Genomic DNA, 27851 nt, shown 5'->3' with positions numbered 1-27851 from the left:
AACACCCTGGGAGTGGTTTCTTAGGATAGGCCATCGGGCGGGACCCCGTGGCTTACCTCGGCACGTTTGCTGTTGACACAGATTCTTGTTCTCTCGTCCTCAGTGGCCCTTTTCCTTCCCAAACGTCCCGCCAAGATGCACAGAGTTGGGGCAGGGACTGAGTATTCCAGGGAGGACCCAGGCATCTCCCAGGAGCACTGTCCAGTCGAGGAGTGATAGTGGACATACTCTCACGTCTTCTTTCCTTTGGAATGGGTTAGATGTCCCCTAAGTTCTGTATCGCATCCCCTGCCCAGTCTTTTCACATGCGGAATTTTCTGTCTCTTAGCTTGACCACTCATCAGATGTCTAAATGTTTGACGACATCGCTCAGCCCCCTAGAAGCTAGCCTCTCATTGACGTAATAACTCAGAGCATCCGAAAAGGAATCATTAGCGACGGGTTTTCTCGAATAAGACACATGTCTGTTCATTCATAAAGGAAAAAATGAAAGAGTTCTTTCACACGTCCCGCGTCCCACATTCATGGTTCATGTTTGAACTTCTTTCTGGCTGTTTAGGGATTACAGGCTGACAGGCTTCTTTATGTACTGCAGTGAGAGGCCACTCATCGGTATTATTTTTTGTTTGTTTCATCTTAAGTTGTAAGCTGTTGGAGCATAAGACAGTAACCGCTTTTCCATGCCTTCCGGGACTCTGTTGTCCTTCACTCCCTGTCTTGGGTGACGTGGCCTCACCCTTGTGTTGAAACTGCTCTGGGCCTTTCTTCCTCAGAGGATCGGGTGAATGGACCTACACAGTTTGATGATTGTATCGTAACTTGTGAGCTCTGCCGGAGGAATGTGTGTTTTGGAAAAGTATAGCGGTTGAGAATTTCTTTTGGAGCTCAGCACACTGTGGGTTGGGAAGGGAAAAGAAAGGGAAGGGATTAGAGGAATGTTTGGGGGGCTGATGGGTCTTTGGGGGGCTCTTGAAAGCAATAGATGTCAAGGTCATCACCTTGACCCAAGGCTGCCTGCAGCTGTGAGCCCTGACCCGCCACACGGGCCATTTCGGGGCTGCTCTCGCCAGAAAAGCTGGGTTCGGAGCAGGGAGGCAGGACAGCATCCTCCCATACTTCTCAAAATGCTACTTACTTTGTTAGGGCTTTATTATGTGTATTATTTTTAATTTTTTTTTTTACATAACAACTGGATTACAATTTGTTTAAAGGAGTTATTTTTAAAGTTACTCTTAATACCTCTACATTAAGAACTCAAGATATGAAGCCACTTCAACTACCACGATAATAAATGTATTAATATGCATTAAGGTTAAAGAAGCTTAATGTTACAACAGAACGGAGCAAAGTCTGCTGGAAAGCACTGACGCTTTAGCGTTCTTTGCCTAATCCTTGCATTTAATTTCAGAGATGGAATGCCTATTTTAAAAGAGGGTGGTTAGGGGGCCTGGGTGGCTCAGTTGGTTAAGTGTCCGACTTCGACTCAGGTCATGATCTCGCGGTTTGTGGGTTTGAGCCCCCACGTCGGGCTCTGTGCCGACAGCTGGGAGCCTGGAACCTGCTTCGGATTCTGTGTCTCCCTCTCTCTCTGTTCCTCACTCACACACACACACACACACACACACACACACACACACACACACACATATACCCTCTCTCTCAAAGTAAGTAAAGATTAAAAAAAAAATTTAAAAATAAAAGAGGGATGGTTGGATCTTCAGACATTTCTGTGTGGACCTCCAGTGAGTTCTTCCTGTTGGACTCCAGTGTGTGTGAGAGTTACTATAAAGAATTGTGTGCACAAAATCATGTTTGCAGTGTCTTACAGGAAAGTTAAGGGATTCTCAGTTAATTCCGATTCTATGTGACTTTTGCTTAACTTTTGAACTTAACCTTCCACATAAAAACTGTATTCGACTGTTTTTTCCTCCTCTCTCCTTTCGACTTTCCTTTCCTTCTTCCCTCCCTCCTTTTTGGCGGAGTAAATCCCACAGATGTGTGTGTGTGTGTGTGTGTGTGTGTGTGTGTGTGTGTGTGTGTGTGAAATTAAAATAGTGGTTATATTCAAATCAGAAAATGACTAGTATACTGAATATTCAGATCTCTTAGAAAAGAAATAAATAATCCAAGTATTCTGTAAAAGTTGATCTAAATTCCTCACCTGTGTTCCTCCTCAGCTTTCTGTCTTCGGTTTCCCATTTTTACCTGGAAAAGAATACCAGCCAAAAGACAGCCAGGTTCTCTGTGCCACAAAGCATATCAAACCATCTGTAGATAAGAAAGTAACATTTTGGCCTAAGAGCCACCTTCTAGTATAAGATAGGATAAACATGATAATAACTGATATAGCATAGAAAAGGGCCTTGTTAGTAAGAATTTGAAAATAAGATTTTCCCTAAATAACCAAAGATATTGGTAGTTGATTAAGACCCATGTGATATAAACAATTATCTTTTCTCAAAAATGGAAGGAAATGAAACTAGACAACCAGAAGCCGGATTAGGAAGAAGGAAGGCGAGGGAAAGATACATTGAAAGTTATTGCCAGAATTTAGAAACACGAACAAGCAAACAACATTTTGGCCCAAACAGCAGGTCTTTTTAGACAAACAGCCACGGATGTGTCAAAGTTGCAAGAAGAAAAATATCTCACGACGCAGCGAGCACTTTCAGACTACCATTGAGTTTTTAAAAAATTTCACAGACCGTTTAGAGGGAATCGTAAATACAGAATATAGGTCGCGGCGATGGATGAAAACAGAATGAATTAAGAGCAGTACTAGCAAATTGTGAACAGTTATATCCAAATTTCCTTGTCATTTGCTCACCTTGGCAATTAGCCAGCCAGTGAAAAAACAAATGAAGGTGAATGTTTTTGCTGCTTAAAACGAATTAGCTGCTTGAAAGGAAAGCGTTCATGTTACATTTAACTGAAGAGTATCCCTCAGTGAAGTACAGGTGTGAGCAAAGCAGGATACAAGTAAAATAAAGTAAATGAGAAAAATCCTAGCATTATAGGTTTTAGAGCCCTAGCCCTTTGTGACAAAAACTGCCGAAACCACTCCAAACCCAGTGATGAGAGCGTGGAGAGACAATGAGCCAAGGGCTGAACAATAATTGCGTCAAAGTATTATGCTAATCAAACGTGGTAGTGTATTTGAATTTTACAAGTAAGCATTCAGGGCTAAGGGCCGTGTGCCTGTCTGTCCCCTTACTAGGTGGGATTTTCATTCTGGGGAGGGGATTTAAAAGTAGAAGACATCCTGGGGCATCTTGGGTGGCTCAGTCGGTTGAGTGTCCGACTTCGGCTCAGGTCATGATCTCGCGGTTCGTGGGTTCGAGCCCCGCGTCGGGCTCTGTGCTGACAGCTCGGAGCCTGGAGCCTGCTTCCGATTCTGTGTCTCCCTCTCTCTCTGCCCCTCCCCCACTTACACTCTGTCTCTCTCTGTCTCTCAAAAATGAATTAATGTTAAAAAAATTTTTTTTAAAGGCGGAGACTCCTTCCCCCCCATACATACCTAAGTAATACCTCTATTTGAGCTTGGAACCCTCCACTTGCAAAGTTCGTGGTCATTTCCCAGCCCCCACCACATTCTCCTTGATTCGCACCTTATTGTTTGTTTACACATCTGCCTCCCTGACTAAGGGTGGAAAGCTTCTTTAAGGACAAGGGCAGAATCTGGTTCGTTTTTACACTTCCCATGGTGCTCTGCACACTATGGCCACTCAGACATTAGTCATTGATTTTTAAAATACTTCTAGCTGGCCAGTGAAAAGAAAAGAAAACAGCAAAATGAGATAAATACTCAGATCTAAAATGTGACAAAATATTGTAGAGGGTGCTTGAACACAGGACAAAAGGGACATGATATTCCAGATATTGTGATGGAATAGAAGATCAGTCATTGATGCTGGTGTAAAACTTTTCTTTGTCAGCTGAGTGTTCCAGAATAGAGGCCAGTGGTATAGCTAAATTTGTCGGGGAGATGTTTTCAACCAAAAAGAATCATGCTACAATTCTTTCGTTACCATGAGAAATCCATGATAGAAAATACAATTTGTGACTTGGGAATCAGGGTAAGAAACCCAAATTGATATTCTTTTTACAGAAAACATATCCATTCTGCCACTTATACTGTTTTCTTCTTTTATAGCTGTGGCTCACCCTTTGCAATTGTCTGTTGTCCCACCACTAGATGGAGAGTGCGGGGACCATATTTTATTCACGTATATTCTCAGGGTCTAGCACAGAGTAGGCACCCAGCAGCTGTTGAATGAAGAAATAAGGTGTTTTAAATTTTCCTAACAACTAAAAGGATATATAAAACCAGTGCTAAGACCCACAAGAGTTGGTTTCCTATGCTGGTAATTGTGGGTTTGGAAATAAGGAGCTACTTTATACATTATTTTTATAGAAGTGTGTCGTATACCTGAGTAACTTTCAAAGTAAAAATTTATAGTTGTGGGATATTAAATCTGGCAAGGACTTAAAACCCGTAGCTGAATCCACTTAAGAGCATTCCCCGGCTCTTCTCTACTAGCCATATAAAAGCGGGGAGTGTGGGTAGTTTCAGCAGATTGCAAACTCACCCACACTTGCTACTTTATCACTACTATGCTGGAGTCATTACTGGTTTGATGAGCATAGCCTGGTCGGAGACAGAGGCTCCGTGCTGTTACCTGTCTCGATGTTTTCATTCATAATGCAGCACTTTGGAAGTTGGTTTTGCATATTAGGGACAATGCTTAATGATGTCCAAGTTTCTTTACTCCCCACCCCTATCCCATCATTCGTGTCCCTGGCGGTGTGCTGCACCCCCGTTTTAAATAGCATATAATGTTCATCTCTCCCTGAAAACTCTTTCCCTGCCCCTTCTCTCCTCTTATGTGCTGCTTGCCATGGATGCTTGAATTTCACATCTTTGAAACGAGTGGAAAATGCACCTGTGGTTACCAGCGTTGACTGCCATAAGGCCAGTATCATTACGAAAAAGTGGGGGTAGAATCCATAAGAAGTATGGTATTTGGTTCAGGACCTTGGCTCTTAGATCTTTAGAGTCCTGTGATATTTGCAGGCTGTATAAGAACATAGTATACCTGGAGGAAGGCCTCTGAGAGAAAAATGTGGAATTCTAGTCTTAGGATTGATATGGCAGTAGTTGATGGAAGATTAATCTACAAAGATTGTAGTTAAGTTGATTGGTTACTTGTAGGTACCAGGGATGTGTCTGCTAACATTCCTGGAAGAACATTCTGTAAAGTCACCAATCTGTGCAGCTCAGTCACCTCCATTGAGACTTCACAGGGCTCAGTGTGGCTGTGGCTTTCGATCAGACTAATAGTTAATGATCCTTTGAATTTAACATCCCGTGTTGGAAGCTGGTAGTTGTGTTTCAGATTCCGGGAAGAACAGGAGCTGTGTTTCCCATTTACTGTTTTGTTATTTTGGAATTGAAATGCTCAAGTCTGAGCAGAATTAAGAATTACATAAAGCAGGGTCTTTTAACATCTTTGTTTAACTCATTTTCTTAGGACTCGCAGAGGACATTATCTGTTTCTCTGGTAGACTGGCTTCCTATTCCAGGACAATGGCTGTTTCCCAAGATCTGACTCCAAAACATCTGTCCTGTCATCAATCAGGCTTCCAGTCATCTCCTATTTGATTTACACCGTGTTAAACCTTCTGATGGAAAGGACTTTTATTAATGAGGTTTAGGTAATAAAGTTGCACAGGGCTTTAGAAAGTTACTGGTAACCGTCGCATAGCAAGCTTTTAGCCTTTCTAGCGGCAGAATGGATTGTGAGCTCACTGGCAGGGTTGGGTTGTGGGTCATCGTGGAACAGCCATGTTTCCGTTGACTGTGGCTGGGAATAAGTGTGGTGGGGCCATTAAAAAAGCCTGTGGTTGAGTTTTGACTTAGAACTGTTTTAAAATGCCAAACAGACTGAATTCATGGGAAACTGGTTTGAATGAGACCAGCTGCGATGTAAGAATATATCTGCATCCATGCTGGAGTCTTCTTTCTCCACTGGAGGGACCGATGGAGACAGCTGCCAAGTGCTAGGTAAACAGATGTATGCGTGGGACCAGTGGATCCCAGCCGGGGGCCATTTCTCCCTGCCTCCGAGGACACTTGGCGATGTCTGCAGCCATCTTGGGTTGTCATAAGTGGGGCGGGGGGTGGTTCTATTGGCATCAAGTGCGTAGAGGGCAGGGATACTGCTCAGTACCCTGCTGTGCACAGAACAGTCCCCACAACAAAAGAATTATCTGGCCCCAAATGTCAGTAGTGCTGGAGCTCAGAAACCCTGGCTTCGACCCTCTCCTCTTTGTAGTTTTCAAGGTGATAAACCAGTCTGTCACGTTCGACGGTGGGAAGAGAAGCCACGGGTGAGAATGGGAAGAGGAGAATAAGGGCAGATGTGGGTAAAGGAAAGGTTTGAAACTATTTGGTCCATAGCTCTGTTGTGCCCGAGGGAATATTTGGGATTCTGTCTTTACATGTTTGGGAAGACTGAAAGTGTGTGGGCCACTGGGCCATGGCCTTAGGGTTAGAGGTAACCTGAGTGTTTTGTTTTGTTTTGTTTTCTTCCAAGAGCCTGCATTAGTTTGTATGGCTAGTGCAACAAATTAGCATAAGCTTGTGGCTTAAAACAACACAGATCTTACAGTTTTGTAGATCAGAAATCCAACCCAGGTCTCCCCAGGCTAACGTCAAAGCATCGGCAGGGCTCAGCTCCTTATGGGTGAATCCGCATCATTGCCCTTTTTGGTTCAGAGGGGCCTCTTGTAATTCCTTGGCTTGTGACCTTTTTCTCCATCTTCAAAGCCGGCAACACGGCCTCTCCCTGGACCGTCTCCTGCGGTCACCTCTCCCTTTGCTCTGTTCTGCCTCCCTCTTCTGCTCCTGGGAACCCTTGTGATCGCACTGGGCCCACCTGTATAATCTGGGGCGTTCACCCCAAGATTCTGAAGTGCATCACATCCGTGACATTCTTTTTGTCCGTGGAAGGTAACATTCACACGTTACGGACATCAGTATGTGGACATTTTTTGGTGGGGCATTATTAAGCCTATCACAGAACCCAAAGCATTTTAACAGCACCGGATTTTGCTGACTCAAGCTAGATGTATAGAAAAAGAGGAATTATGGGGCGCCTGGGTGGCTCAGTCGGTTAAGCGTCCGACTCTTGGCTTTGGTTCAGGCTTTGACCTCACGGTTCGTGAGATCAAGCCTGGCATCTGGCTCCTTGCTGGCAGCATGGAGCTTGCTTGGGATTCTCTCTCTTTCTCTTTCTGCCCCTCCCCCACTTGAGCGCTCGCGCTCTCTCTCTCTCTCTCTCTCAAAATAAATGAATAAGCCAAAAAAAAAAAAAAAAGAGGAATTATGAGAATTGCTTGAAATAGAGTAGTCCCCCCAGGAGCAGATGGCCCTCCTCTGGCCTGTCTTCGGAAGATCAGCATTAGCCTCACGCTGCATCGCAGTGTCGATGTCATTGACCTCACTGCATCTCATCACACGGGCATTTTACCATCTCATGTCATCATGGGAAGAAGGGTGGGTGCCAACCGATAAGGCATTTTGAGAGACCACATCACATAACTCTTATTACAGTATATGGTTATAGTCGTTCTGTTGTTAGTTGTTGCTCTTACTGTGCCTGATTTATAAATGAAACTTGATTAGAAGACATGGTTTTAAGATGGCGGGATAGGAAGACCCTGAACTTACCTCCTCCCACGGACACAAAAAATACACAGCTACATCTGTAATTTTTTTTTTCCAAAAAGCAATTGAGAGTTAGGTGAACAGTCCCTCTGCAACAAAACACAAAAGAGACACATGGAGCAGGGTAGGAGAGGCAGAGGCACAGCCCAGTTGGGACCCCAGCCCGGACACGGTGACCATAGAACTAGAAGGACCCCCAATTGTGAACACTCGCTTGAAGACCGAAGGGATTGTGCCCCACATCAAGCATGCTGACCTTGAGGCCTGGATCCAGAAACACAAGCCCCCTAAGCTTCGGGTTTTGAAAATCAGTGGGGATTAAGGCCAGGAGAATTATAGAACTCCAAGGAATGGAGATCTTGTTCTTTAAGGGCTCATGTGCAAACCCACTTTCCCAGAGATTCAGCACGAAATCCACAGACCGAAAAGCACTTAGACCATGAGTGAAGGAGACCCACTTACATTAAAGCTGCTCCTGGAGAGGCAAGATCCTGCAGGGACTATATGGGGGGTGGGGGGATGGAAATGTTGACGGATGATAGTTTTGCAACGTTGGTCTATCTTGCCGGTGAAAGAGCCAACAGGCACCATTTTTGACACCCTTTGTTTGGCCTGCCAGAACTGGAGGGTGTGCTGTACCCACGCTGCAACATAACCAAGCTGGCATGACTGCCCTGTGCCCTGCCTACCCCACACAGCACCAGAGCCTCAGCAGGGCTAGTCTCACACCCTGAGCCCCACCCAACCTGTGCAGCCGCTGAGCCTAAACCAGGTGGGTTAAGTGCCCCAAGCCCTGGTCTCCCCATGTAGTGGGTGTGCCACAGTCAGGTTGGTGAGCACCCTGAGCCCCACCCTCCCTTTACAGCAACCAAGCCATGATCAGCCTGGATGGCCACTCTGAGCCTGGCCCACCCAGCACAGAGACAGAACCTCAAATGGACAGGCAAGTGGCTTGAACCCTCCTTTCCCTGCACAGTGGCTCAGCCACCGTTGGGTCAGGCAAGTGCCCCAAGCCCTGTCCTCCCTTTGCAGTGGGTAGGTCATAGTGGAGCTGGTGAGTGCCAAGCCCCACGTTCCCCATGCAGCAGCCGTGGCCCTGTCACAATCAGGATGACCATAGAGCACCTGGCTCTGGTAGCCAGGGAAGATTGAGCCTTGGGGACATATGGAACATTCACTACACAAGACCACTCCACAACTGAAGGAGGTAGTTAACTCTCCTGATACACAAAGACCAATAGAGGGATAGGCAAAACGAAGAGACAGAGGAATGTGTTCAATCTAAAGAACAAGGCAAATCCCCAGAAAAAGACCTTAATGAAATGGAAGTAAGCAGTCTACCTGATAAGGAGTTCAAAGTCATGGTCATAGAGATGCTCACTTATCTCAGAAGAAGAATAGATGAACACCACAAGAACTTCAACGAAGGGATAGAAAACATAAGCAAGTACCAAACAGAAGTTGTAACGGAACTGAAAAATACACTAGAGGGTTCAACAATAGAATGGATGAAATAGAAGCATGGATCAGTAAGCTGGAAGACAAAGCAATGAGAAATACCCAGGCAGAATGAAAATGAAAATGAGTAGCAAAATGAAAAAAGAATGAAAGAAATGGGGATATCTTAAGAGACCTCTGGGACATGATTAAGTGGAATAACATTTGCATTATAGGAGTTCCAAAGGGAGAAGAAAGAGAGAAAGGGCCAGAATAATTATTTGAAGAAATAATGGCTGAAGACTTCCCTAATCTGAGGAAAGAAACAGACATTCAGGTTTGGGAAGCCCAGAGAATTCCAAATAATATGAATATAAACAGAAACACACCAACACACATTAAAAGAGTAAAAGTGAAGAATAAAGAGAGAATCTTAAAAACAGGAATAAAAGCAAAGTATTACACACAAAGGAAACCCCATAAGACTATCAGAAGATTTTTTTTTTGGCAGAAACTTTACAGGTCAGAAGGGAATGGTGTGACATATTCCAAGCGCAAAAAGGAAACAAATTGTTAAAACTCGAAATCTCTACCGAGCAAGATTATCACTCAAAATTGAAGGAGAGATTAGGAGTTTTCAAGACAAGCAAAAGCTAAAGGAGTTCATCACTACTAAATTAGCCTTAGAAGAAATATTAAAAGGACTTCTCTGATCTAAAAAGAAAAGGCACTAATTAATCATTAGTAATAAGTAAGAAAACATACTAACGTAAAAATCTTACAGGAGAAGGTAAATACAAAATAAAAGTAGTGGATTAACCACTTATAAAGCAAGTATGAAGGGTAAAGACAAAAGTAGCAAAATTAATTAAAAATACAATAATAATTAAGGGATACATAAAAAGGTGTAAAATGTGTCATCAAAAATGTAAAATAATGGGAGGGGGTAAAAATATAAAACTTTGGAATGTGTTCACACTTAAGTTACTGTCAAAAGAGACTATTACATACATAAAATGTACTGTAATCACAAAGAAAAAACTTATATGAAATACACAAAAGCAAAAAAAAAAAAAAAAAAAGGCATCTAAACATAACACCAAAGAAAACAATCGAACCACAAGGGAGAGAAGGAGAAAGGTACAGAATGACAGAAGCAGCCAGAAAACAGTAATCAAAATGGCAGTAAGTATGTACTTTCCAATAATTACTCTAAATGTAAATGAACTAAATTCTCTAATCAAAAGACATAGAGTGGCTGCATGGATAAACAAATAAGACCCTTCTGTGTGCCACTTATGAAAGACTCACTTCAAATCTAAAGACACACACAGACTAAAAGTGAAGGAATGGATATGCCATGCAAAAGGAAATGGAGAGAAAGCTGAGGTAGTAACACTTTTATGAGACAAAATAGACTTTGAAACAAAGACTGTAACAAAAGACAAAGAAGGGTATTACATAGTGATAAAGGGGTCAGAGTCCAAAAAAGATGAGAAATCATTTGTAAACATTTATGCACCCAATATAGAAGCATCTAAATATATTAAACAAATATTAACAGAAGTAATGGGAGAAATAGACAGCAATATAATAATTGTAGTGGACTTTAATACCCATTTACATTAATACATAGATCATCCAAACAAAAAAGAAGTAAAGAAACATTGACCTTAAATGATACATTGTATCAGGTGGATGGACTTAATAGAATATTCTATCCAAAAACAGCAGAATACAGATTCTTTTCAAGTGCACATGGAACATTCTCCAGGATAGATCACATGGTAGGGCACAATATAAGTCTCAATAAATTTAAGAAGATTAAAATCATATCAGGTATCTTCTCTGACTACAATGTATGAAACTAGAAATTAATTATAAGAAGAAAACTGGAAAAAACACAGGATTGACAACACACTATGAAACAATGGGTGAACAAAGAAATCAAAGAGGAGGTCAAAAAATACTCTAGACAAATGAAAATGGAAACACAACATTCCAAAATCTTTGGGATAGAGCAAAAGCAGTTCTGAGAGGGATCCTGTTGTGATACGGGCCTACATCAAGAAACAAGAAAAATCTCAAATAGACAATCCAATGTTATAGTTAAAGAAATAGAAAAAGAAGGACAAAGGATCATGGACCAGGACCAAATGGGATTTATTATAGGGATGTAAGGATGATTTAACATCTACAAATCAATCAACATGATAGACCACATTTATAAAACACAGGATAAAAATTATATGATAATCTCAATAGACGTAGAAAAAGCATTTGACAAAATTCAGCATTCTTTTAGGATACAAACTGTCACCAAAGCAAGCATAGAGGCAATGTACCTCAAGAAAATATGACAAACCCATAGCTAATATCATACTGTATGGCAAAAAGCTGAAAGCTTTTTCTCTAAGAATGGGAACAAGACAAGGTTGCCTACTCTAGTCACTTTTATTCAACATAATATTAGAAATCTTGGTCACGGCAATTAGGCAATAAAAAGAAATAAAAAGCATCCAAATTAAAAAGAAGAGAAAACTGTTGCTGTTTACAGATGACATGATACTATGCATAGAGAACCCTAAAGCCTCCATCAAAAAACTTTTAGAACTAATACATGAATTTAGTAAAGTTACAGGACACAAAATTAATATACAGATGTCTGTTGTGTTTCTGTATGTTATAGAAACATATGTGTTCTATATGTTAATAATGAACTATCAGAGTAATTAAAACAATCCCATTTATGATTGCATAAAAAAGAATACAATACCTACGAATAAATTTAACCAAAGAAGCGAAAGATCTGTACTCTAAAAGCTATAAGACAGTGGTGAAAGAAATTAGAGATGACACAAATAAATGGAAAGATACACTGTGCTAATGGATTGGGAGAATTAATATTGTTAAAATGTCTGTACTACCCAAAGCAATCTATAGATTCAGTACAATTTCTAACAAAATACCAATGGCATTTTTCACAGAACTAGAACAAAAATCCTAAAATGTGTATGGAACCAAAAAAGACCTCGAATAAACCAAGCAATCTTGAGAAAGGAGAACAAAGCTGGAGGCATTACACTCCCTCTGATTTCAAACTATACCGCAAAGCTACAGAAATCACAACAGTATGGTACTGACACAAAAACAGACATACAGGCCAATGGAACAGATAAGAGAGCTCAGAAATAACCCCCCACTTATATAGTGAATTAATCTACAACAAAGGAGGCAAGAACCTATCTGGGGAAAAGACAGTCTCTTGAATAAGTGGTGTTGGGGAAACTGGACAGTTACATGCAAGAGAATGAAAGTAAACCATTTTCCATGCCATATACAAACTCAAATTGAATTAAAGACTTAAATGTAAGATCTACAATCATAAAACTTCCAGAAGAAAACATAGGCAGTTAAGCTCTTTGGCATTGGTCTCAGCAATATGTTGTGGATCTGTCTCCTCAGGCAAGGGCAACAAAACCAAAAATAAACAAGTGGGACTACATCAAACAAAAGCTTTTGCACAGAGAAGGAAACCATCAACAAGACAAAAAGGCAACCTATTGAATGAGAGAAGGTACTTGCAAATGGTATCTCTTGTAAGGGGTTGATATCCAAAATATGTGAAAAACTCATGTAGCTCAGTAACAAAAAAAGCAAACAACCTGATCAAAAAATGGGCAGGAGACCTGAATAGACATTTTCCCAATGAAGACATCCGGATTGCCAACAGATGCATGAAAAGATGCTAGGTGCCACTAATCATTTTAGGGAAATGCAAATCAGAACCACAATGAGATACCATCTCACACCTGTCAGAATGGCTATTATCAAAAATGCAAGAAGTAACAAGTTTTGGCAAAGATGTGGAGAAAAGGGAACACTCGTGCAGTGTTGGTGGAAATGTACATTGCCGTATCCACTTCGGGAAACAGTGTGGAGGTTCCTCAGAAAATGAAAAAAAGAACCATAGGGTCCAGCCATTCCACTTCTGGGTATTTATCCAAAGAAAACAAAAACACTAATAAGAAAAGATATTTTTACCCCTGTGTCCATTGCAGCATTATTTACAATAGCCGAGGCACGGAAACAACCCTTGTGCCCATCAATGGATGAATGGGTAAAGGATATATGCATGCAAGGGGATATTATTCAACCATAAAAAAGAATGGAATCTTGCCATTCGTGACAGCATGGATGGATATAGAGGGTATTCTGTTAAGTGAAATAAATCAGACCAAGAAAGACAAATACAGTATGGTTTCACCTATTTCAAAAACTTTTTTTTAGTATGATTTCGCTTGTATGTAGAATCTAAAAAACAAAGTGAACAAATACAGAAAACAGATAAAGAGAACAAAGTGGTGGTTATCAGAGGGGAGGGATGTGGGCAGATGGTTGAAAGAGGTGAAGGGGATTAAGAGGTACAGGCTTTCAGTTAGAAAATAAGTAAGTCACAGGTATGTAACGTACGTCATAGAGAATATAGTTAATAATATTGAAATAACTTTGTGTTGCGACAGATGATGTCTAGACCTGTCGTGGTGATCATTTCCTCACATAGGAAAATATTGCATCAAGGGGCGCCTGGGTGGCTCAGTCGGTTGAGTGTCCGACTTCAGCTCAGGTCATGATCTCTTGGTCTGTGAGTTCGAGCCCCGCGTCGGACTCTGTGCTGACAGCTCGGAGCCTGGAGCCTGCTTCAGATTCTGTGTCTCTCTCACTCTTTGCCCCTCCCCCACTCATCCTCTGTCTCTCTCCCTGTCAAAAATACCTAAACATTAAAAAAAATTTTTTAAAAATATTGCATCACTGTCTTGTACAGCTGAAAGTAATGTAATATGTTAATTATAACTCAGTAAAAAATAAGCTTTATCATTGGCATATACGTATAGAAAAAAAACGTATATGTAGAGTTTGATACTGTCTAAGGTTTTAGCCATCCAGTCCCAGGGGGGCTAGGAACGTATCCTCCCTGGAAAAGGGGGGTGGGACTACTGAAATCCTCTTTTTAGTGGTATAATTTCAGTGCTTTAGAAACAATTTTTCTTTAGCCAGTGTAGTGTGACACGGAAGATTTGGACAATGTTGAAAAGTAATTGTTTAAATTGGTAAAGACACGGGGCGCCTGGGTGGCTCAGTCGGTTAAGTATCTGACTTCAGCTCAGGTCGTGATCCCGCAGTCCGTGGGTTCAAGCACCACATCGGGCCTTGTGCTGACAGCTCAGAGCCTGGAACCTGCTTCGGATTCTGTGTCTCCCTCTGTCTCTGCTCCTCCCCTGTTTGCGCTCTGCCTCTCTCTGTCAAAACTAAATAAACGTTAAAAAAATATTTTAAATTTGCAAAGACACCGTGCAGTGAAAGAAGAGGAGTGGGAGATGGGTGGGGAAGGGTACGACAGACAGACAAGGGGTTTGAACACTTACATGTACAGATAGTTATCGCTTGGGGGTAAGGAGAGGACCTGTTAAAAATTCAGACTCCTGGGCCCAAGGAGCCTGATTAAGTGGGTCAGGGGTAGGTCTGGGGGTTGCATTTTTAATAAGCACTCTCCTGTGATGCATTTGACATAAAAGGTTCTTGGATCACATTTTGAGAAGCAATGTGAATAACTGTTTTAAAGCAAATATGTATTTTAATAATTCAGTGCAAAATGAAATTGTTGCATAATATTGATGTTAGAGGGTAGAGTAAATATTTGAAATCCATGACATTCTTGTCACTTCAGTTATATTGGGGGGGCATGTGATTTGTTTTTTGCATGTCCAAATCCTTATTGTATTAAGCTGTATTTATATTCAAGATACATAGTGATTTTGACCTTTCGTTGTTCTTAAGACTGTCATCCTCTCTGTGTGATTAATTGTTAAGTGTTGATCTAAACACCGTTTTGGCTTACTAATGTTTTTTTGTTTTGTTTTTTAGTATTTACATTTTTTTGAGAGAGAAACAGAGTGCAAGCAGGGGAGGGTCAGAGAGAGAGGGAGACACGGAATCCGAAGCAGGCTCCAGGCTCTGAGCTGTCCACACAGAGCCTGATGTGGGACTCGAACTCACGAACCATGAAATCACGACCTGAGCTGAAGTCGGACACTTAACCGACTAAGCCACCCAGGCGCCCCTGGCTTACTAGTGTTTAACAAAAACTAATGACTCTTGAGAATGTCAATGAGTCTCTGAGTCCTTTTTGAATCCGTTACAACCAGGCTGTCATTAGGAGGTTGTTTGGAGATAACATTTGTGCATTTCTTTTTTTTTTTTTTTATTTAAAAAAAATTTTTTTTAACGTTTATTTATTTTTGAGACGGAGAGAGACAGAGCATGAACGGGGGAGGGGCAGAGAGAGAGGGAGACACAGAATCGGAAGCAGGCTCCAGGCTCCGAGCCATCAGCCCAGAGCCCGACGCGGGGCTTGAACTCACGGACCGTGAGATCATGACCTGAGCCGAAGTCGGACACGTAACCGACCGAGCCACCCAGGCGCCCCAACATTTGTGCATTTCTTAACACCCAGCAGTTACTCTGTAGATGTTAGCCTAGGGACAAACTGATTCGTTTGACCTTTTCCTGGGACTTTCGTTTTAGGTATGAAAACATGAGTTTACAATGCCAATCCATCTAATCCTGAAGGCCCACCATCTCTGTGGATCCTTCCCTGAGACCCTCTCCCACATAAAATGGTTTCCTCTTCTAAATTTCCAGAACTTTTCTCGGATTCTCTTACCCTACTGCAAAGAGGTGGTGTCATTTGTGTATATACTGTCTTCCCACATGGGCGATACCCTTCCTGAGGGCATGATCCATATCAGATACTTTTCTGCTCTACTTCAGACAAGCGTTTGGCAGAATTTCCTTCCAAAGCACCCATAAAAGAAATGTGTTATGACTTGACTAACATTGAGACGATGATGGCATCGTCTTACAGTTTTTCGGATATTCTCACTGGTTTTAGATATTTAAAACTTTGCAGTGACTTCTTGTAGAACCAAATTTAAGAATAGTTTTCTACTCAGCTTTTTAAAGCTAATCATGTCATGATCTCAAACATTAGCTGGAGTACATCCACTCGGATGAGGGTGGTTTGTAATCTAGATGATACGCTCCGCATGTAACATCCAAATGAAATGTAGACTTGAGTTGCTGGCATGTGGTTGTGGTGAGAAGCAGTTGTTATATATTACTTGGTAGAATTCATATTCATATCTTGTCAGTTTACAGTGAGCCAGAGATTTAAAATAACATTTGTTTCTGTTTTAGTAACTGCTTAAAAAAATTTTTTTTAATGTTTATTTATTTTTCGAGAGAGAGATTGACAGAGTGTGAGCAGGGGAAGGGCAGAGAGAGAGAGAGGAAGACACAGAATCCGAAGCAGGCTCCAGGCTCTGAGCTGTCAGCACACAGCCCGACACGGGGCTCAAACCCATGAACCGTGAGATCATGACCTGAGCCGAAGTCAGACGCTCAACCGACTGAGCCACCCAGGCGCCCCAGTAACTGCTTTAAAAAAATATCCCAGATCATTATATTTTTCTTTTCTTTAACTTGCCTTCTGGTAGTGTTTTTAATACATGGCCTTTCAAGCAGTCATGAAACGTGTCAATGCAGCTTAGCAATGGGTTAACAGGACATGCTTCTAGGATTATTCTTAATGATTAAAAATCAAATTGATTTAAAAAAAAAAACAAACCTGACCCCAAATACAGATGAACCAAGAAAACCCAGAAAACAACAACAACAAAATATCTGTGAATGAAATGTTGGTTCTTGGTCTTCACATTCTCCACATCTGTTTTCTCCAGATCTCTCTCTTTTTTTTTTTTTTTTTTCAGTTTTTCATTTTGTAAAATTTATTTATTTAAATTTGAGTTAGTTGACTTACAGTGTAATATTGGTTTCAGGAGCAGAATCCAGTGATTCATCTCTCACATACAACAGCCAGTGCTCCTCCCAACAAGTGCCCTGCTTAATGCCCATCCCCCATCTAGCCCATGCCCCACCCTCCTCCCCTCCAGCAGCCCTCAGTTTGTTCTGTGTATTTAGGAGTGTCTTATGGTTTGTCTCCCTCCCTGTTTTTATCTTATTTTTCCTTCCCTTCTCTTACGTTCATCTGTTTTGCATCTTAAATTCCACATATGAGTGAAGTCAGAGGATATTTATCTTTCTCTGACGTATTTCACTTAGCATAATACACTCTGGTTCCCTCCATGTTGTTGCAAATGGCAAGAATTCATTCTTTTTAATCACCCAGTAGTATTCCATTGGATATATAAACCACATCTTCTTTATCCATTCATCAGTCGATGGACATTTGGGCTCTTTCCATACTTTGGCTATTGTTGATAGCGCTGCTGAAAACATTGGGGTGCACCTGCCCCTTCAAATCAGCATTTTTGTATCTTTTGGATAAACACCTAGTAGTGCCATTGCTGGGTCATAGGGTAGTTCTGTTTTTAATTTTTTGAGGAACCTTCACACTGTTTTCCGGAATGGCTGCACCAGTTTGCATTCCAGAGGAGTGGGAAGGAAGGACTCCAGCAGTGTGACCAGGAAGTAGAATTGACAGGATTTGGAACCAGCTCACTTGTGAAATATGGGGGAAGGCAAAGTGCTGAATCTGGAGTTCTCCATTTGGGCAACTCAGTGATGTCAGGGGACCAGGGAACAGGCTCAGTGGATCCCTAAGAGTGACGGGACCTCAGAGTCTTTCTCACCACCCACCACTGCTTTACTGCTTTTCTTTTTGATCCGTAACTTACCCCTTCTTGGTTGGGAGTCAAAGCCAGTGGCTCCCTCGGCTTCACTTGGGTGGTCTGAGGGTCAGCTGCTCAGGGCTGTGTGGACACCACCAACGTGAACGTGGAGGGAGGCAAAAAGGAAGTGTCAGTTTAGAGCTGTCCCAGTGTATAATGTGAAAGACGGTTTAAAATTTTTGCCAGTCTCAGGGGCGCCTGGGTGGCTCAGTCGGTTGAGTGTCCCACTTCGGCTCAGGTCACGATCTCGCGGTTCACGAGTTGGAGCCCCACGTCGGGCTCTGTGCCGACGGCTCGGAGCCTGGAGCCTGCTTCGGATTCTGTGTCTCCCTCGCTCTCTGCCCCTCCCCTGCTCACACTCTGTCTGTCTCTCTTTCAAAAATAAATTAAAAAAAAAACATTAAAAAATTATACAAGTTTTTCCCAACCTAAGATTGCTCACTTCAGATTTCAAGAGCATTGGGAGAAATGCTCACCAAATGAGAACATCAGCCCTTTTTTTTTTTTTTTTTTTTTTTTTTTTTGTGGAGCAGCACACTGAGGGGTCTACCAAGACAGAAAAAGAGGACAGAAGAGGACAGTGCTTCATAAACTATAATTACTTAAATGCTGCCCTAAGTAAATATTTAAAATCTACTAAAATGGCAACATCAGGAACTATGACTAAGAAGTCAGTCGGCCACACACCCTTTTCCCCACCTTTGTGGTTGTTGAAAATTTCCACCAAGAATGATAAAAAGCGTGAAGATCAGGGCTGTTAAGTTTCAGAGGAAGGCCAAAATTTGCATGGTTCTGTTAATCCAGTGATGGAGCTCACAAATGGAAACCCAGTATTTAAGTTAGATAACTAAAGATGAACCATTACAGTGGCTTCCTGTTCTTGACTTGTGTGCAGAGGTTTGGGCATCGTGAAAACAAAACAAAACAAAAAAAAAAAAACAAAAAGAAAAAAACAAAAACCAAATCAGGCCTGATCCTAACCCTATCACTTGCATATATACACAGCATCCAATTTTGGGGGTTGGAGGGATTTTTTGGGTTTGAGAGAAAGGGCGGTTTTGGAGGAGAATGAAATGCCTTGTAAGGCTGACAAAGTATAGAAGGATTACCAGGTGTTATTGTGACCTGATATTAGATCATTGCATCCATACAAAGTATGGAGCATAATTTTGCCAAGAGTAATTACGGTGCCGAGAGAATGAGTTGGAATCTTCTGTATTCTGTGGTCTGTGGACCACAGACGTATTCATTCAAAAGCTCCATGCCAGTTTGGGTACTCATATTGAAAGCAGAGATACAGAACACTTCAATGGGACCCAAAAGTGCACGTAATGGATGTCATTAAGAATGGCTGAGTCTGGGGCGCCTGGGTGGCTCAGTCGGTTAAGTGTCCGACTTCGGCCCCGGTCCTGATCTTGCAGTTTGTGAGTTCAAGCCCCGCGTCGGGCTCTGTGCGACAGCTCGGAGCCTGGAGCCTGCTTCGGATTCTGTGTCTCCCCCTCTCTCTTTGCCCCTCCCCCACTTACACTCTGTCTCTCTCTCTCTCAAAAATAAATATTGGAAAAAAAAAAAGAATGGCTGAGCCTTTAGAAAGGGCAAGACGCAATCAATGGATTTCTGGGTGTACCCCAAATCCACCTTTTTTTTTTTTTTGACAAGAGTTAGTATACTCTCCTGCTTTCTTCTAAAATCAATTCACATTAGGATGGACCTAATTCTGTCTACTCTGAGAATGTCACAAATAAACTGGCATGGAGTTTTCAGTGAACACCATCGATTGCCCTGCAGACTACTCTTTTTCTCTTTAAAAAATACCTAAAATTTCTGGCTGAATGACACTGCTAATTTTGTCTAATCTTGGGACCGAAGGATCTCAAGACGTTTAAAAATAAAACGGACATAAAATTACACTCCTAGGTTCTTCAGTCTCCACCCGATCACGAAAAATACAAGCAAGCCTGATACGTTGTGTTCGGCACTCGGGAAGTGCTGTGAGCTTCTCCAGAAGAGAGCATTCGGCATCTGCTTATAGGTGTGCAAGACGAGAGTCATACTGGTGAAGCCGTATTTCCCGCTGTGAGGGAGTACACAACTAAGCCCATGTGGGTGGGGTTTCCTGCCCAAGGCGCTTGGAGGAAAGAGGGCTGGAGTAGTTCTGGAAGGGCAGCTGTCTTGAACTGGGAGTTGGAAAATGACTAACACTGATCTAGGAAGTTATTCAGTATGTCTTCAGTGATTCTGGGGTAGCAGAAGGAAAGCCATTGAGGTTAGAGACATAATGGCCCAGAGGTGTATGGTGACCCAGGGTTGCTAAGGATTTAGAAAGCACTTGAAAAGGGCAATTAATACAGACATACATGAGGTATTTCGTGTCTGGGTCTGGACCACTGCAGTAAAGCAAATGTTACCATAAAATGAGTCAGATGGGGGCGCCTGGGTGGGTCAGTCAGTTAAGTGTCCCTCCGACTTCTGCTCAGGTCATGATCTCAAGGTTCATGAGTTCAAGCCCCACATCGGGCTCTGTGCTGACAGCTCGGAGCCTGGAGCGTGCTTCGGATTCTGTGTCTCCCTCTCTCTCTGGCCCTTCCCCACTCTTACACTGTCTCTCTCTCTCAAAAATAAATAAATGTTAGAAAACAACTGAAAAGAAATAAATAATGAGTCGGATGAATTTGCGGGTTCCTAGTACATAACAGTTTATACTATACTGTCGACTATTGAGGGTGCAATAGCATCTCGCCTCAAAAACAGTATGCATATCTTAATTTAAAAATACTGTCTTGCTAAAAAATGCTAACCATCATCTGAGCTTTCAGTGACCACAGATCATCCTAACAGACATAATAATAATGAAAAAATTTGAAAGATAGGAGAATTCCCAACATGTGACACGGAGATACGACACCAACAAATAGTGCTGGAAAAACAGCGCTTGAGACGTGCTTGAGGCAGGGTTACTGCCAACCTTCAGTTGGTAAAAAATGAAATATCTGATCAGAGCCCTAAAGCGAAGTACAGTAAAACGAGGTCTGCCTGCATTTTCTCCTTGCCTTATTGTGGTGCCTTAGAGATGACTGGCATTTTCATTGCCTCTGTTTTCATAAATGTGCTTTCAGAGGAATAAAGAGAGGACACGGGCTAAAGGGACCTCGGGTTTTCTTCACAGAGCATCATTACGGGTGCTGCGTCCTCATGACTTTTTAAGAATCAGCAGAGCGGACTTCAAGCATCCAACATATGTGGCTTTTGAGTGAGACTTCTTTTTTCCGCGGGATGATGTGGACAGTGTGCTTTGGGAGGCGGAAGGATGTTCCTGTTATACACATTCATTAGTGTGGGCTCCGAACTAATTCATCGAGCAGCTACTCACTTTGAAACAGGAAAATGAAGAAGGCATTTCATGGTTTATTTTTATTTTTATTTTTTTTGGAATCACGGCCAGAGGAAGAATCTGGATTCCTAAACCGTGACCGTGAGCTGGAAACGAGGAGTTAAGAGAGAATCGTTGGCGTCAGACAGAAGTTGGAGTCCTGAATCTGTTAGCTAGTTAGTTTGCACGTTGAGTACATTACTTCACTCTATTCACCTATATTTCTTCATTTATTACAAATAGAATAACGGGGGGTGGGGGGCGCCTGGGCAGCTCAGTCAGTCGGGTGTCCAAGTCTTGATTTTGGCTCAGGGCACGATCTCACAGTTCGTGGGATGGAGCCCCACGTCAGGCTCTAGGCCACAGCGTGGAGCCTGCTTGGGATTCTCTCCCTCTCTCCCTGTCTCTCGGCCCCTCCCCCTGCTCACTCTCCCTGTCTCAAAATAAGTAAACTTGAGAATAAATGATAGTCTCAAAGTAGAAAACAGAAGTGTCTACCACTGAGGGTGATTTTAAGGCTACAAGGAGATAATGTAATTTGAGGACTTAACATTCAAATATTAGCTATTATTATTATTATTATTATTATTATCATTACATGTGTACGTTAACACCCAAAGATAGCCAGTGTTCTTTAGTCATTCTTAATAAGTAGTTAATGGTTTATAATTACATACTTACTTTGTTACTGATTTCATGCAACAGGCCTTTCTGAATCTTTCTCAGGGCACTTAAAAAGTTCATTGCCTTCAGCGAAAGTAGAGCCTTACTAGATTATTAAGACCCGGATTATTAAAAGAAAGCATTTGCTGGGGCACCTGGGTGGCTCAGTCGGTTCAGCATCTGACCTCAGCTCAGGTCATGATCTCAAGGTTCGTGAGTCTGAGCCCCACGTCGGGCTCTGTGCTGACAGCTCAGAGCCTGGAGCCTACTTTGCTTCGGATTCTGTGTCTCCCTCTCTCTCTGCCCCTCCCCTGCTCACACACTCGTGCACATGCTCTCCCTCTCTCTCTCTCTCTTCTCAAAAATAAATAAACATTTAAAAAGATGTTTATTTAGGGGCACCTGGCTCTGTGCTGACAGCTCAGAGCCTGGAGCCTGCTTCAGATTCTGTGTCTCCCTGTCTCTCTCTGCTCCTCCCCCCCCACTCAACCTCTGTCTCTCTCTCAAAAATAAATAAACTTAAAAAAAAAAAAGCATTTGCTAAAGAAGTCTAAAGGGTACACCTTTCACACAGTCTTACCTGGAAGAATCCAAGTAAACAGGTGTTTTCTTGACAGTGTGCCCTTTCCTCGTGGCCCTTCAGAGTTCATGTCATGGCCACAGCCAGCCTATACTTCAAGCAAACACTATAGAACAAGAAATTGAATGCAGAGGCACATTTGAAAACTTAACTTTTCTCCGTTAAGCCAGATATGAAAGAGATTTGCTGAAGTTCAAATCATTGTCACTCTTCTTAATAACCTTTTTTGTCTTGGAAAATGTAGTTGCTTTTTATGAAGAGACGCTATTTTATGTAACATGCAGTGGGTCTATTATCATTTGTAGCAAATGAATGAATTTTAACGTAGTTCAAAACTTTCTGTTTTAATTTGTAACACAGCGGATATTGTTCAATATCATCTGCCTCGTTAAAAGCTCTTTGGGGTCCTCAATACATTTTAGGGGTGCAAAGGGGACTTGGGACCAAAAGTTTGAGAACCACTGGCTTGGCATATTGGGTCCTAGGGTGCATTTTGGTCAGTGTGTATCTGCCAGTTGCTTACGTCTCCTGGGAAAATTGTCCTGTGGTCAAATGTGTTTGGGGCCAAGATGCATGCTTCTCTGAGATTTACAATACATATCAATACATCAGAGCCCCTCAAAAGTGTTTCCCAAATGTATCTGAATCTTTTTAGTCCTCGTTTTATTTTTAGCGTAGCATGACATTTCACCATGGAATATGTCGTCCCATTGAACACACCGGCCAATACACGACATATACTACCCTCTCCCCATTTCTTAAACATAAAAAGCAAGATTCATCAAGTACTTTCCTTCAAATCCATGTGTTACTTAGAGGAAGGCCCATGAAAGTTTACTAATTGATCTCACTGACTCTCTTTTTAAAAAGAAAAACCACACATCCTTCATCACTTTATACTATTTGGCTTATAATCGGCAAAGCTGACTTCACGATGCAAATTCATACGTTTGCACAAGTCTTTGAGACATTTTTGTCTGTTAATCGGTAGCATCTGCTCTTTGTGTCACAAGATGGAGTCATGCCATTTCCACACAAATTGTCCAAATTGCAGCCTAGCCAGGGACCTGTCGCTACTGTTTGGTATTTTTAAATGGATATATATATATATATATATATATGGATATATATATATGCATATATATATATATGGGTATATACATATACATATATGTGTATGTATACACATACATATATGTGTATGTATACATATATATACACACACCTGTGCTGATACATCATATGTCTTTCTGAAACATAGTCGCTCTTCGTAACAGAAAGGTTTATAAATGGCAGGTTTTTTTTTTTTTTTTAATTTCTTATGATTCTTTCTTTCTAGTTCTTTGGTTTCCATTGGTTGTGGGCATAATTGTAACAGCTAAAACAAGAGAAAAGGCTTCCACAGTGTGGATGAGGAACATGTTCCTGGCTGCACTTGATGGACATTGTCCTCCTAAAAAATAAGGACGCTACAATAACCAGCAACAGTTCCTTTCTGACAACAGCGACGTTCTAAATTTGTAATGAGACAGAGGTACAGAGGTCACGTCTTTCACTTTCTGTATTTCATGTCTGTGTTGGGGGAAGAATGGAAAAGTCTTAATTTGTTGTAACCATTAAAAGGATGATAGTTATTGTACATTATGTAGTTCAAAAGCTTTTGTTCTTTATGTTTGGCCTTGCCAGTTCCTACTTAGAAACTTAGTATTTGTTGAATCCTTGGTGACTCTCTATTGGCAAGTGAAAATTGATTGTCCCTTATTCTGTAAAAAAAAGAAAAAAATTCAGGCAGAAATACCGTGGCTGTCTTATCCAGCATCTTGGTGTTTTCTTAGCACTGAGCAGTTTTAGTGAGAGGTCTTTAAATGTGCAAAAGGACATTCAGTCTACCGGAATTTATATTAGAGCATTTTGTAAACTATGCTGGAAATTCTCTCATAGTTAAATTAACCAGATTAACCAGACTGAAATTGAAGAACCAGATGGAGGTTACTCTTCAAATGGCAAGGGGCCACCTTTCCATCTTCTTTGATGGCTCAGTATATATCGTTAAGGTATTTGGGAGATTGAAAATAGAATCACAGAACTACGTGACAGGGTAAGAAGTTTGGTAAAGATGCACTTGGCCATTGTTTATATAAACTCTATGATGTTAACACTTCCTGCAAGGGAGAGTCATATTTTAGGTATGCACATACGAGGTGGAAAAGTTTATCCTTGAGGGGTCCGGTCATGCATCCACAGAGAGCTTCAGCTCTGGAGTCAGATGGCCCGCGTTGGAGTCTCACCTCCATCACATTATGTGTGGTGTTGGGCAGGCGATGTAACTTCCTTGCAACTGTTTCTCCAACTGTAAAAAGTCGTATAAAATTCGTGGAACAGCGTCTTAACACATTATGACTGTATTAGTTATCTACTGCTGTGTTATAAATTACCCTGCAACTTGGGCGTTTCAAATAACAAATACATACTATCTCACAGTTTCTGTGAGTAGGAGCCAAGGCACATCTTTGATCCGTGTCTGTGGCTTGGGGCCCCCATAAGGTTGCAGTCAAGCCATTAATTAGCCCAGGCTGCAGCCTCATCTGAAGGATGGGGTGGGGGTGAGGTTGGGATCTGCCTCCAAGCTCATTCGTACAGATGCTACCAGACCACAAGGGCCCCTCCACAGGCTGGCCTCACAGCCTGGCATTGGTGGGTGACCCAGGAGAGAATGTGTGAGGACATTCAAGATGGATGCCAGTCGTGTAGTCACCTAATCTTGGAAATGGCACCTGTTGCCTTTGCCAGCCTCTGCTTGCTAGACGAGAGTGACTCAATCCAGTCCATACTCAAGGGGAGGGTATTTTAGACTTCCGTATCCTACCATCTACTTGGTATCTAAGGATGTCTAATAGGCATCTTAAACCTAACATGCAAAAATGGAGTCCCCAGCACCTGCTTTTCCCACGATCTTTTCTGTTTGGTGAATGGCAACTCTGTTCTTATAGATGATCTGGTCAAAAATTTGAACTATCCTCCTTAACTCTTCTTGCTCTTATACCCCTTGTCCACTTGACTTTCAAAATATATCCAGGATCTCACCAGTTCTCACTACCTCCTCCCCCAGTCCACGTGTTGGGTGTCTCACCTGAATTTTTGCAGTAGCCGACCTGGGCTCCCTGTTTTCAGCATTGTCCCCTTAGGGCCTGTTCTTCACAGCAGACGGAATGATCCCTTAAACATAAGGAAGATCATTAGACTACTCCATTCACAATTCTCTAGTGTCTTCTCTTGTCACTCGGAGTAAAAAGCCAAAGTCTATGCAATGGCCTACAAGGCCTCTTGTGATTATAAAATTATTTTTCTGTATTTAATTGTATAAAATGATGTTTGTATAATAAATACCCATATACATAGGTATGTGAAAGCATGTATTTGTATGTTTAATTGCTTAATTTATCTGGAATCTATTTTCTGAATCATGTAAGATGGGGATCTGACTCTTTCCAAATAATGAGCTAATTTTCCTGTCACTGTATATTGAACAGAACACCCATTCCCCACTGGCATGGTATTCCACCACGAACCTGGTAGTTTTTTTCCCCATGCAGTCTAATTGTTGAATTTTAGAATAGTGATATTCCTAACAGGTCCTATAAGATACAATTTAGAGATTTCATTTGATGTGGGATACTCAAATACATGTAAAAACAACTTGAATTCTAGTTGGGAATTAATTATGGAGAACAGTTACTTGTGTCCCTTTATATGAGAGATAAGGAACTAATTCTACCTGGGAGATTGTGACTTAAATTGAGAAATCCAGTTAGCTGCAAAACTCCGATAAAAAGAAAGGGGAAAAAAAAATCCTCATTGCTTTTAGGCCACTGTTTCTGACACGTGTTGATATACTTTGCTGTTCCTGCTTAGAGCTGTTGAGAAAATTATCACAAAAATGCTTATCGAATTTCAGACCCTGTAAGGATATCATCTGGATTGAGATCCTTGTTTATCCTGGTAACTTTCAGCATGCAGGCGTATCTGTGAATGCTGTAGTCCCCTGGTGTTCTTTTCTTCTGTCTAGACTTTTGGTCTTATCTCTGTTTATAGCTTCCACTGGTGAACAAGAATGGGTATGCAAAGGAGATTAAACTGTTTTGTTGGTTGGTTGTTTTGTGGTGTTTTGTTGGTTATTGGCATTAGCGGCCCTGCTGAAGAGTTTGCTGGAAGATGGAAGTAGGTTGAAATTCTCGCTTGAAAGGAAGTGGATAGAATGTTCAGTGGTTTCCTTTTGACAGAAACGGTCTCATACCTGGTGCACGGTGTGTCATTGAGGGTCGACTATAAATCACAAAACGAATTGCTTCAACCCCTTCACATCTACAGAGATAAGAGTGGGAAATCGTGTCACTGAGATCTGTCCCTGTCCCTCCCTTTTTTTTCCTCCTCCACAAGACGTGTGACTTGCCCCGTGTGGACTTGCCCCTTGGCTCTGGCAGCCAAGGAAGGGCCCTGAGCTAATGAGGGAGCCGTGCTTCCTCTCCTGGATGATTTTACTACCACTTGGTGCCAAGATAGAATCCAGAAGCGAATGTCTTTCTTTAGGCAGAAACAGCACAGAGAAAGAGAGAGAAAGAGGGCCGAGAGAAAATAGAGAGCTTCTGGCAAACTTTGAACCAACACCATACGTGGCAGTCAGTGAGCAGTGGGCACGAGTGCTGGTCAAGGCGCAGATGAACCTGCTGTGTGCTCTCGGCCTCCCTGGGCCGGCAGCTTCGTTTGCGGAAGAATCTTGAACTCGACGACAGACACCCCTCCAGGTCTAAACCACCGAGCTGGAGAGCTGGTAACAAATGAAAGAAAGGCAGTAATTTATTTTAGTAAAAGAAGATTGATACCAATAACTCGCAGTGGGCTTGCCTAAATCCTCCTCTTCCCTTTCAAATTCTGTTTTTACCCACACGGTAAGCTCAAGACAGTTTGTCGTACTCTGAACTTCCTGGCTTGTGTTGATTTGTTAGCAATATGTTGCTGTTACACATTTGAGTGGGAGCTGAGTTACATTGCATGAAAAAGCTGCTCTAGAGGCTAATAAAAATCGTGACAACCCCACTTTCGGTGGGTATTGATAGCATCAAGAAAATAAAAAAGACTTTGCCATTTTCAGGCAGTCGCTCTTCCAACTAGACTGAAAATATAATGGGCTTCAACTCAACTCGCTCGTTTAAACATTACCCCAGAGCAGCTTTCTCTTCCTCCTCAAAAGTTCTGAGTGCCTACACGAATTTAACCACAGACGGACACAACCCCCTCCCCCCAAAAGGTCTTTTCGAACACGTT

At 41.9% G+C, this 27851-nt stretch overlaps 1 protein-coding gene across 18 annotated transcripts in view; it reads left to right on the top strand.

Annotated features, from left to right (window-relative positions):
* Positions 1 to 27851, top strand: part of ATXN1 (ataxin 1) — a 415717-nt gene that overhangs the window by 78946 nt on the left and 308920 nt on the right. The window contains exon 1 of one of the 18 annotated variants that reach the window (XM_053223191.1): positions 23808 to 24063. The exons of the other annotated variants lie outside the window; for them this stretch is intronic. The gene's annotated coding sequence lies outside the window, so the exon portion shown is untranslated. Of the gene's footprint in view, positions 1 to 23807; positions 24064 to 27851 lie in introns of those variants that run through there. 18 annotated transcript variants of the gene reach the window in all.

The sequence above is a fragment of the Acinonyx jubatus genome, chromosome B2 (assembly GCF_027475565.1).
Source record: "Acinonyx jubatus isolate Ajub_Pintada_27869175 chromosome B2, VMU_Ajub_asm_v1.0, whole genome shotgun sequence".
Classification (NCBI taxonomy): domain Eukaryota; kingdom Metazoa; phylum Chordata; class Mammalia; order Carnivora; family Felidae; genus Acinonyx; species Acinonyx jubatus.
The sequence above is the reverse complement of the archived record's forward strand: the minus strand, read 5'-3'. Positions and strand labels throughout refer to the sequence as shown.